The 10,000-nt window shown below is 32.7% G+C and overlaps 1 protein-coding gene across 3 annotated transcripts in view; it reads left to right on the top strand.

Annotated features, from left to right (window-relative positions):
* Positions 1-10,000, top strand: part of adgrg1 (adhesion G protein-coupled receptor G1) — an 81,749-nt gene that overhangs the window by 44,256 nt on the left and 27,493 nt on the right. The window lies entirely within an intron of this gene.

Consider the following 10,000-nt stretch of genomic DNA (forward strand, 5'->3'; position numbering starts at 1 on the left):
TAAGTAATAAAGACTTAATTTAGAGTTATTTGGACACTAGGGGAACATATTCTAAGTAACAAAGACTTAATTTAGAGTTATTTGGACACTCGGGGATCATATTCTAAGTAATAAAGACTTAATTTAGAGTTATTTGGACACTCGAGGAACATATTCTAAGTAATAAAGACTTAATTTAGAGTTATTTGGATACTAGGGGAACATATTCTAAGTAACAAAGACTTAATTTAGAGTTATTTGGACACTAGGGGAACATATTCTATGTAACAAAGACTTAATTCAGAGTTATTTGGACACTCGGGGAACATATTCTAAGTACCAAAGACTTAATTTAGAGTTATTTGGACACTAGGGGAACATATTCTAAGTAACAAAGACTTAATTTAGAGTTATTTGGACACTCGGGGAACATATTCTAAGTAATAAAGACTTAATTTAGAGTTATTTGGACACTCGGGGAACATATTCTAAGTAATAAAGACTTAATTTAGAGTTATTTGGACACTAGGGGAACATATTCTAAGTAATAAAGACTTAATTTAGAGTTATTTGGACACTCGGGGAACATATTCTAAGTAATAAAGACTTAATTTAGAGTTATTTGGACACTAGGGGAACATATTCTAAGTAATAAAGACTTAATTTAGAGTTATTTGGACACTCGGGGATCATATTCTAAGTAATAAAGACTTAATTTAGAGTTATTTGGACACTAGGGGAACATATTCTAAGTAATAAAGACTTAATTTAGAGTTATCTGGAACCTCAGGGATCATATTCTAAGTAACAAAGACTTAATTTAGAGTTATTTGGACAATAGGGGAACATATTCTAAGTAATAAAGACTTAATTTAGAGTTATTTGGACACTAGGGGAACATATTCTAAGTAACAAAGACTTAATTTAGAGTTATTTGGACACTAGGGGAACATATTCTAAGTAATAAAGACTTAATTTAGAGTTATTTGGACACTAGGGGAACATATTCTAAGTAATAAAGACTTAATATAGAGTTATTTGGACACTAGGGGAACATATTCTAAGTAACAAAGACTTAATTTAGAGTTATTTGGACACTCGGGGAACATATTCTAAGTAATAAAGACTTAATTTAGAGTTATTTGGACACTAGGGGAACATATTCTATGTAATAAAGACTTAATTTAGAGTTATTTGGACACTCTGGGATCATATTCTAAGTAATAAAGACTTAATTTAGAGTTATTTGGACACTCGGTGAACATATTCTAAGTAATAAAGACTTAATTTAGAGTTATTTGGACACTCAAGGATCATATTCTAAGTAATAAAGACTTAATTTAGAGTTATTTGGACACTAGGGGAACATATTCTAAGTAATAAAGACTTAATTTAGAGTTATTTGGACACTAGGGGAACATATTCTAAGTAATAAAGACTTAATTTAGAGTTATTTGGACACTAGGGGAACATATTCTAAGTAATAAAGACTTAATTTAGAGTTATTTGGACACTAGGGGATCATATTCTAAGTAATAAAGACGTAATTTAGAGTTATTTGGACACTCGGGGATCATATTCTAAGTAATAAAGACTTAATTTAGAGTTATTTGGACATTAGGGGAACATAGTCTAAGTAACAAAGACTTAATTTAGAGTTATTTGGACACTCGAGGATCATATTCTAAGTAATAAAGACTTAATTTAGAGTTATTTGGACACTCAAGGATCATATTCTAAGTAACAAAGACTTAATTTAGAGTTATTTGGACACTAGGGGAACATATTCTAAGTAATAAAGACTTAATTTAGAGTTATTTGGACACTAGGGGAACATATTCTAAGTAATAAAGACTTAATTTAGAGTTATTTGGACACTAGGGGAACATATTCTAAGTAATAAAGACTTAATTTAGAGTTATTTGGACACTCGGGGAACATATTCTAAGTAACAAAGACTTAATTTAGAGTTATTTGGACACTCGGGGAACATATTCTAAGTAATAAAGACTTAATTACACTAGGGGAACATATTCTAAGTAACAAAGACTTAATTTAGAGTTATTTGGACACTCGAGGATCATATTCTAAGTAATAAAGACTTTATTTAGAGTTATTTGGACACTAGGGGAACATATTCTAAGTAATAAAGACTTAATTTAGAGTTATTTGGACACTCTGGGAACATATTCTAAGTAATAAAGACTTAATTTAGAGTTATTTGGACACTCGGGGAACATATTCTAAGTAATAAAGACTTTATTTAGAGTTATTTGGACACTCGAGGATCATATTCTAAGTAATAAAGACTTTATTTAGAGTTATTTGGACACTAGGGGAACATATTCTAAGTAATAAAGACTTAATTTAGAGTTATTTGGACACTCGGGGAACATATTCTAAGTAATAAAGACTTAATTTAGAGTTATTTGGACACTCGGGGAACATATTCTAAGTAATAAAGACTTAATTTAGTGTTATTTGTTAGGGTCAGGGTTAGAGGGTTAGGGTTATAATAAGGCCATGCCGAATAAGGCAATAATAATTACTTAATAATGACTAGTTAAGAGCCAATATGTTACTAATTTGCATGTTAATAAGCAACTAATTAATGGTGAATATGTTCCCCATACTAAAGTGTTACCATGTTTTTTTACTGGTGCATAAAATGAACCGTGCATGAACATCACACCTCTCGTTTATATTTTACTTGGTAAATAAACACTTGAACGCTACATTTTTCCTATTGATGTACTTAATAGACATTTGAACGCAACAATCTCGTGAATGTTTTACTTGGTAAACACTTGAACACAACATTCTTACTTTTAATGTACTTAGTAGACATTTGAATGCAACATTATTTTACTTGGTAAACACTTGAACACAACATTCTTACTTTTAATGTACTTAATAGACATTTGAACGCAACACTCCCACTATTATTTTACTTGGTAAACACTTGAACACAACATTCTTACTATTGATGTACTTAGTAGACATTTGAACGCAACACTCCTGTTTATGTTTTACTTGGTAAACACTTGAACACACCATCCTTACTATTGATGTACTTAATAGACATTTGAACGCAACACTCCCACTATTATTTTACTTGGTAAACACTTAAACACAACATTCTTACTATTGATGTACTTAGTCGACATTTGAACGCAACACTTGTTTGTTTTACTTGGTAAACACTTGAACGCAACATTTTTACTATTGATGTACTTAATAGACATTTGAACGCAACACTCCTGTTTATGTTTTACTTGGTAAACACTTGAACACAACATTCTTACTATTGATGTACTTAATAGACATTTGAACGCAACACTCCCACTATTATTTTACTTGGTAAACACTTGAACACAACATTCTTACTATTGATGTACTTAATAGACATTTGAACGCAACAATCTTGTTAATGTTTTACTTAGTAAACACTTGAACACAACATTCTTACTATTGATGTACTTAATAGACATTTGAACGCAACACTCCCACTATTATTTTACTTGGTAAACACTTGAACACAACATTCTTACTGTTGATGTACTTAATAGACATTTGAACGCAACACTCCTGTTTGTTTTACTTGGTAAACACTTGAACGCAACATTCTTACTATTGATGTACTTAATAGACATTTGAACGCAACACTCCTGTTTGTTTTACTTGGTAAACACTTGAACGCAACATTCTTACTATTGATGTACTTAATAGACATTTGAACGCAACAATCTCGTGAATGTTTTACTTGGTAAACACTTGAACACAACATTCTTACTTTTAATGTACTTAGTAGACATTTGAATGCAACATTATTTTACTTGGTAAACACTTGAACACAACATTCTTACTTTTAATGTACTTAATAGACATTTGAACGCAACACTCCCACTATTATTTTACTTGGTAAACACTTGAACACAACATTCTTACTATTGATGTACTTAGTAGACATTTGAACGCAACACTCCTGTTTATGTTTTACTTGGTAAACACTTGAACACACCATCCTTACTATTGATGTACTTAATAGACATTTGAACGCAACACTCCCACTATTATTTTACTTGGTAAACACTTAAACACAACATTCTTACTATTGATGTACTTAGTCGACATTTGAACGCAACACTTGTTTGTTTTACTTGGTAAACACTTGAACGCAACATTTTTACTATTGATGTACTTAATAGACATTTGAACGCAACACTCCTGTTTATGTTTTACTTGGTAAACACTTGAACACAACATTCTTACTATTGATGTACTTAATAGACATTTGAACGCAACACTCCCACTATTATTTTACTTGGTAAACACTTGAACACAACATTCTTACTATTGATGTACTTAGTCGACATTTGAACGCAACACTCGTTTGTTTTACTTGGTAAACACTTGAACGCAACATTTTTACTATTGATGTACTTAATAGACATTTGAACGCAACAATCTTGTTAATGTTTTACTTAGTAAACACTTGAACACAACATTCTTACTATTGATGTACTTAATAGACATTTGAACGCAACACTCCCACTATTATTTTACTTGGTAAACACTTGAACACAACATTCTTACTGTTGATGTACTTAATAGACATTTGAACGCAACACTCCTGTTTGTTTTACTTGGTAAACACTTGAACGCAACATTCTTACTATTGATGTACTTAATAGACATTTGAACGCAAAACTCCTGTTTATGTTTTACTTGGTAAACACTTGAACACCACATTCTTACTATTGATGTACTTAATAGACATTTGAACGCAACACTCCCACTATTATTTTACTTGGTAAACACTTGAACGCAACATTCTTACTATTGATGTACTTAATAGACATTTGAACGCAACACTCCCACTATTATTTTACTTGGTAAACACTTGAACGCAACATTCTTACTATTGATGTACTTAATAGACATTTGAACGCAACACTCCCACTATTATTTTACTTGGTAAACACTTGAACACACCATCCTTACTATTGATGTACTTAATAGACATTTGAACGCAACACTCCCACTATTATTTTACTTGGTAAACACTTGAACACACCATCCTTACTATTGATGTACTTAATAGACATTTGAACGCAACACTCCCACTATTATTTTACTTGGTAAACACTTGAACACAACATTCTTACTATTGATGTACTTAATAGACATTTGAACGCAACAATCTCGTTAATGTTTTACTTGGTAAACACTTGAACGCAACATTCTTACTATTGATCTACTTAGTAGACATTTGAATGCAACACTCTCGTTTATGTTTTACTTGGTAAACATTTGAACACAACATTCTTACTATTGATGTACTTAATAGACATTTGAACGCAACAATCTCGTTAATGCTTTACTTGGTAAACACTTGAACACAACATTCTTACTATTGATGTACTTAATAGACATTTGAACGCAACAATCTCGTTAATGCTTTACTTGGCAAACACTTGAACGCAACATTCTTACTATTGATCTACTTAGTAGACATTTGAACGCAACACTCTTGTTTATGTTTTACCTGGTAAACATTTGAACACAACATTCTTACTTTTAATGTACTTAGTAAACATTTGAATGCAACACTATTATTTTCCTTGGTAAACACTATTGATGTACTTAGTAGACATTTGAACGCAACACTCCTGTTTATGTTTTACTTGGTAAACACTTGAACACACCATCCTTACTCTTGATGTACTTAATAGACATTTGAACGCAACAATCTCGTTAATGTTTTACTTGGTAAACACTTGAACGCAACATTCTTACTATTGATCTACTTAGTAGACATTTGAATGCAACACTCTCGTTTATGTTTTACCTGGTAAACATTTGAACACAACATTCTTACTATTGATGTACTTAATAGACATTTGAACGCAACAATCTCGTTAATGTTTTACTTGGTAAACACTTGAACGCAACATTCTTACTATTGATCTACTTAGACATTTGAACGCAACACTCTCGTTTATGTTTTACCTGGTAAACATTTGAACACAACATTCTTACTTTTAATGTACTTAGTAGACATTTGAATGCAACACTATTATTTTCCTTGGTAAACACTATTGATGTACTTAGTAGACATTTGAACGCAACACTCCTGTTAATGTTTTACTTGGTAAACACTTGAACACAACATTCTTACTATTGATGTACTTAATAGACATTTGAACGCAACAATCTCGTTAATGTTTTACTTGGTAAACACTTGAACGCAACATTCTTACTATTGATGTACTTAATAGACATTTGAACGCAACACTCCTGTTTATGTTTTACTTGGTAAACACATGAACACAACATTCTTACTATTGATGTACTTAATAGACATTTGAACGCAACACTCTCGTTAATGTTTTACTTGGTAAACACTTGAACACACCATCCTTACTATTGATGTACTTAATAGACATTTGAACGCAACACTCTCGTTAATGTTTTACTTGGTAAACACTTGAACACAACATTCTTACTATTGATGTACTTAATAGACATTTGAACGCAACAATCTCGTTAATGTTTTACTTGGTAAACACTTGAACGCAACATTCTTACTATTGATGTACTTAATAGACATTTGAACGCAACACTCCTGTTTATGTTTTACTTGGTAAACATTTGAACACAACATTCTTACTATTGATGTACTTAATAGACATTTGAACGCAACACTCCCACTATTATTTTACTTGGTAAACACTTGAACACAACATTCTTACTATTGATGTACTTAATAGACATTTGAACGCAACACTCTCGTTATTGTTTTACTTGGTAAACACTTGAACACAACATTCTTACTATTGATGTACTTAATAGACATTTGAACGCAACACTCCCACTATTATTTTACGTGGTAAACACTTGAACACACCATCCTTACTATTGATGTACTTAATAGACATTTGAACGCAACACTCCCACTATTATTTTACGTGGTAAACACTTGAACACACCATCCTTACTATTGATGTACTTAATAGACATTTGAACGCAACACTCCTGTTTATGTTTTACTTGGTAAACACTTGAACACACCATCCTTACTCTTGATGTACTTAATAGACATTTGAACGCAACAATCTCGTTAATGTTTTACTTGGTAAACACTTGAACGCAACATTCTTACTATTGATCTACTTAGTAGACATTTGAATGCAACACTCTCGTTTATGTTTTACCTGGTAAACATTTGAACACAACATTCTTACTATTGATGTACTTAATAGACATTTGAACGCAACAATCTCGTTAATGTTTTACTTGGTAAACACTTGAACGCAACATTCTTACTATTGATCTACTTAGACATTTGAACGCAACACTCTCGTTTATGTTTTACCTGGTAAACATTTGAACACAACATTCTTACTTTTAATGTACTTAGTAGACATTTGAATGCAACACTATTATTTTCCTTGGTAAACACTATTGATGTACTTAGTAGACATTTGAACGCAACACTCCTGTTAATGTTTTACTTGGTAAACACTTGAACACAACATTCTTACTATTGATGTACTTAATAGACATTTGAACGCAACAATCTCGTTAATGTTTTACTTGGTAAACACTTGAACGCAACATTCTTACTATTGATGTACTTAATAGACATTTGAACGCAACACTCCTGTTTATGTTTTACTTGGTAAACACATGAACGCAACATTCTTACTATTGATGTACTTAATAGACATTTGAACGCAACACTCTCGTTAATGTTTTACTTGGTAAACACTTGAACACACCATCCTTACTATTGATGTACTTAATAGACATTTGAACGCAACACTCTCGTTAATGTTTTACTTGGTAAACACTTGAACACAACATTCTTACTATTGATGTACTTAATAGACATTTGAACGCAACAATCTCGTTAATGTTTTACTTGGTAAACACTTGAACGCAACATTCTTACTATTGATGTACTTAATAGACATTTGAACGCAACACTCCTGTTTATGTTTTACTTGGTAAACATTTGAACACAACATTCTTACTATTGATGTACTTAATAGACATTTGAACGCAACACTCCCACTATTATTTTACTTGGTAAACACTTGAACACAACATTCTTACTATTGATGTACTTAATAGACATTTGAACGCAACACTCTCGTTATTGTTTTACTTGGTAAACACTTGAACACAACATTCTTACTATTGATGTACTTAATAGACATTTGAACGCAACACTCCCACTATTATTTTACGTGGTAAACACTTGAACACACCATCCTTACTATTGATGTACTTAATAGACATTTGAACGCAACACTCCCACTATTATTTTACGTGGTAAACACTTGAACACACCATCCTTACTATTGATGTACTTAATAGACATTTGAACGCAACACTCCCACTATTATTTTACTTTAACCAACCTTGCTTCCATACTTCCGCTTACAGAAAAAAACTATTTATTGAATAATAATAATAATAATAAATAATATATTTTATTTGTAAAAAGCACTTTACATTGAGTAAACAACCTCAAAATGCTACAGTGTATAAAAAAAAAATAATGATAAAAAGATAATGAAAAATAAATACAAATAAAAACTAGGGATGATGTTTGATAAGAAATTATCGAGTTCGAGCCCATTATCGAATCCTTATCGAGCCGATTCCTTAACGATTCTCTTATCGAATCCAGATAGGTTGTTGTATATGGAAAAAACACACAATATTTGGTTTAACAAAAGCTCACTTTTATTTTATAAGAAAAAAATAAAAATAAAAATATTGACTGTTGTTACCCAAAGTGTATTGAGTGGGATTTTTCAGAAAAACAAATATATACGGTAACACAAAAACAACCTGTCTCTGTGATCACTATAGGTGTATAAATAATAATATAGTGTTAAATAAAATCAGTCCCTTGGGCACAAAACTGAAAATAATACAGCTCTCCAAAAAGTGCACTTCTGCTGCTATTGGAACATCCTTCTGGGGTCCATCAGTGTGGCCTCCTCCAGGAATGACTCCACGACACCTTTCTCTAACCTCCAGGTTATGTACAGCCTGAACATGTTTCGTCATGCTTGTTGTACTTCCCCACCTTACATGAGAGCGAAGCCTGGCAATTAATTGCAGATAGCCGTTCCCTCGTCGTATTTTTTTGTCAAATGAAGCCATGCCTCGAGGCGTTTTTTTCCGGTCCGTTGTTGTTGCTGCTTCTGTATCTGCCGCCTAATGACTGCGCTACGTCATTTCCTGGGACGTGCCACGGGGCATTTCCTGTGGGACGGGATTCGAATAAAGAACTCAACTCTTTTTCTTTACTATAGTGGCCTCGATAACGAGAACCGGTTGTCAAAAAGGGATTTGAGTCCATGGAATCGGTTCTTTTCTTATGGAACGGTTCTTTTCTTATCGAACAACCGGGACAACCAGTTCCGAACACCATCCCTAATAAAAACTAGAACAGCCAAATAGCTAGAACTAGTATGCATATATCTAAAAAAAAAAAAAAGAAAGCTTTTTTCAAAAAGAAGGGTTTTTAAGCCTTTTTTAAAAGCATCCACAGTCTGTGGTGCCCTCAGGTGGTCAGGGAGAGCGTTCCACAGACTGGGAGCAGCGTTCGTAGCTTTGTCCTCGGAGGTTGGAGGAGCTTAGCCTGTCCGGAGTGGAGGTGTCGTGTGGAGGATTTGGGGGTGAGTAGTTCTTTGAGGTAGAGGGGGGCATTTCCATGGAGGCCCAAAGAACCAACTCTTTTTCTTTACTATAGTGGCCTCGATAACGAGAACCGGTTCTCAAAAAGGGATTTGAGTCCATGGAATCGGTTCTTTTCTTATGGAACGGTTCTTTTCTTATCGAACAACCGGGAGAACCGGTTCCGAACACCATCCCTAATAAATACTAGAACAGCCAAATAGCTAGAACTAGTATGCATATATCTAAAAAAAAAAAAGAAGGCTTTTTTCAAAAAGAAGGGTTTTTAAGCCTTTTTTAAAAGCATCCACAGTCTGTGGTG

This window comes from Entelurus aequoreus, linkage group LG02 (genome assembly GCF_033978785.1).
Source record: "Entelurus aequoreus isolate RoL-2023_Sb linkage group LG02, RoL_Eaeq_v1.1, whole genome shotgun sequence".
NCBI classification, from domain to species: Eukaryota; Metazoa; Chordata; class Actinopteri; order Syngnathiformes; family Syngnathidae; genus Entelurus; species Entelurus aequoreus.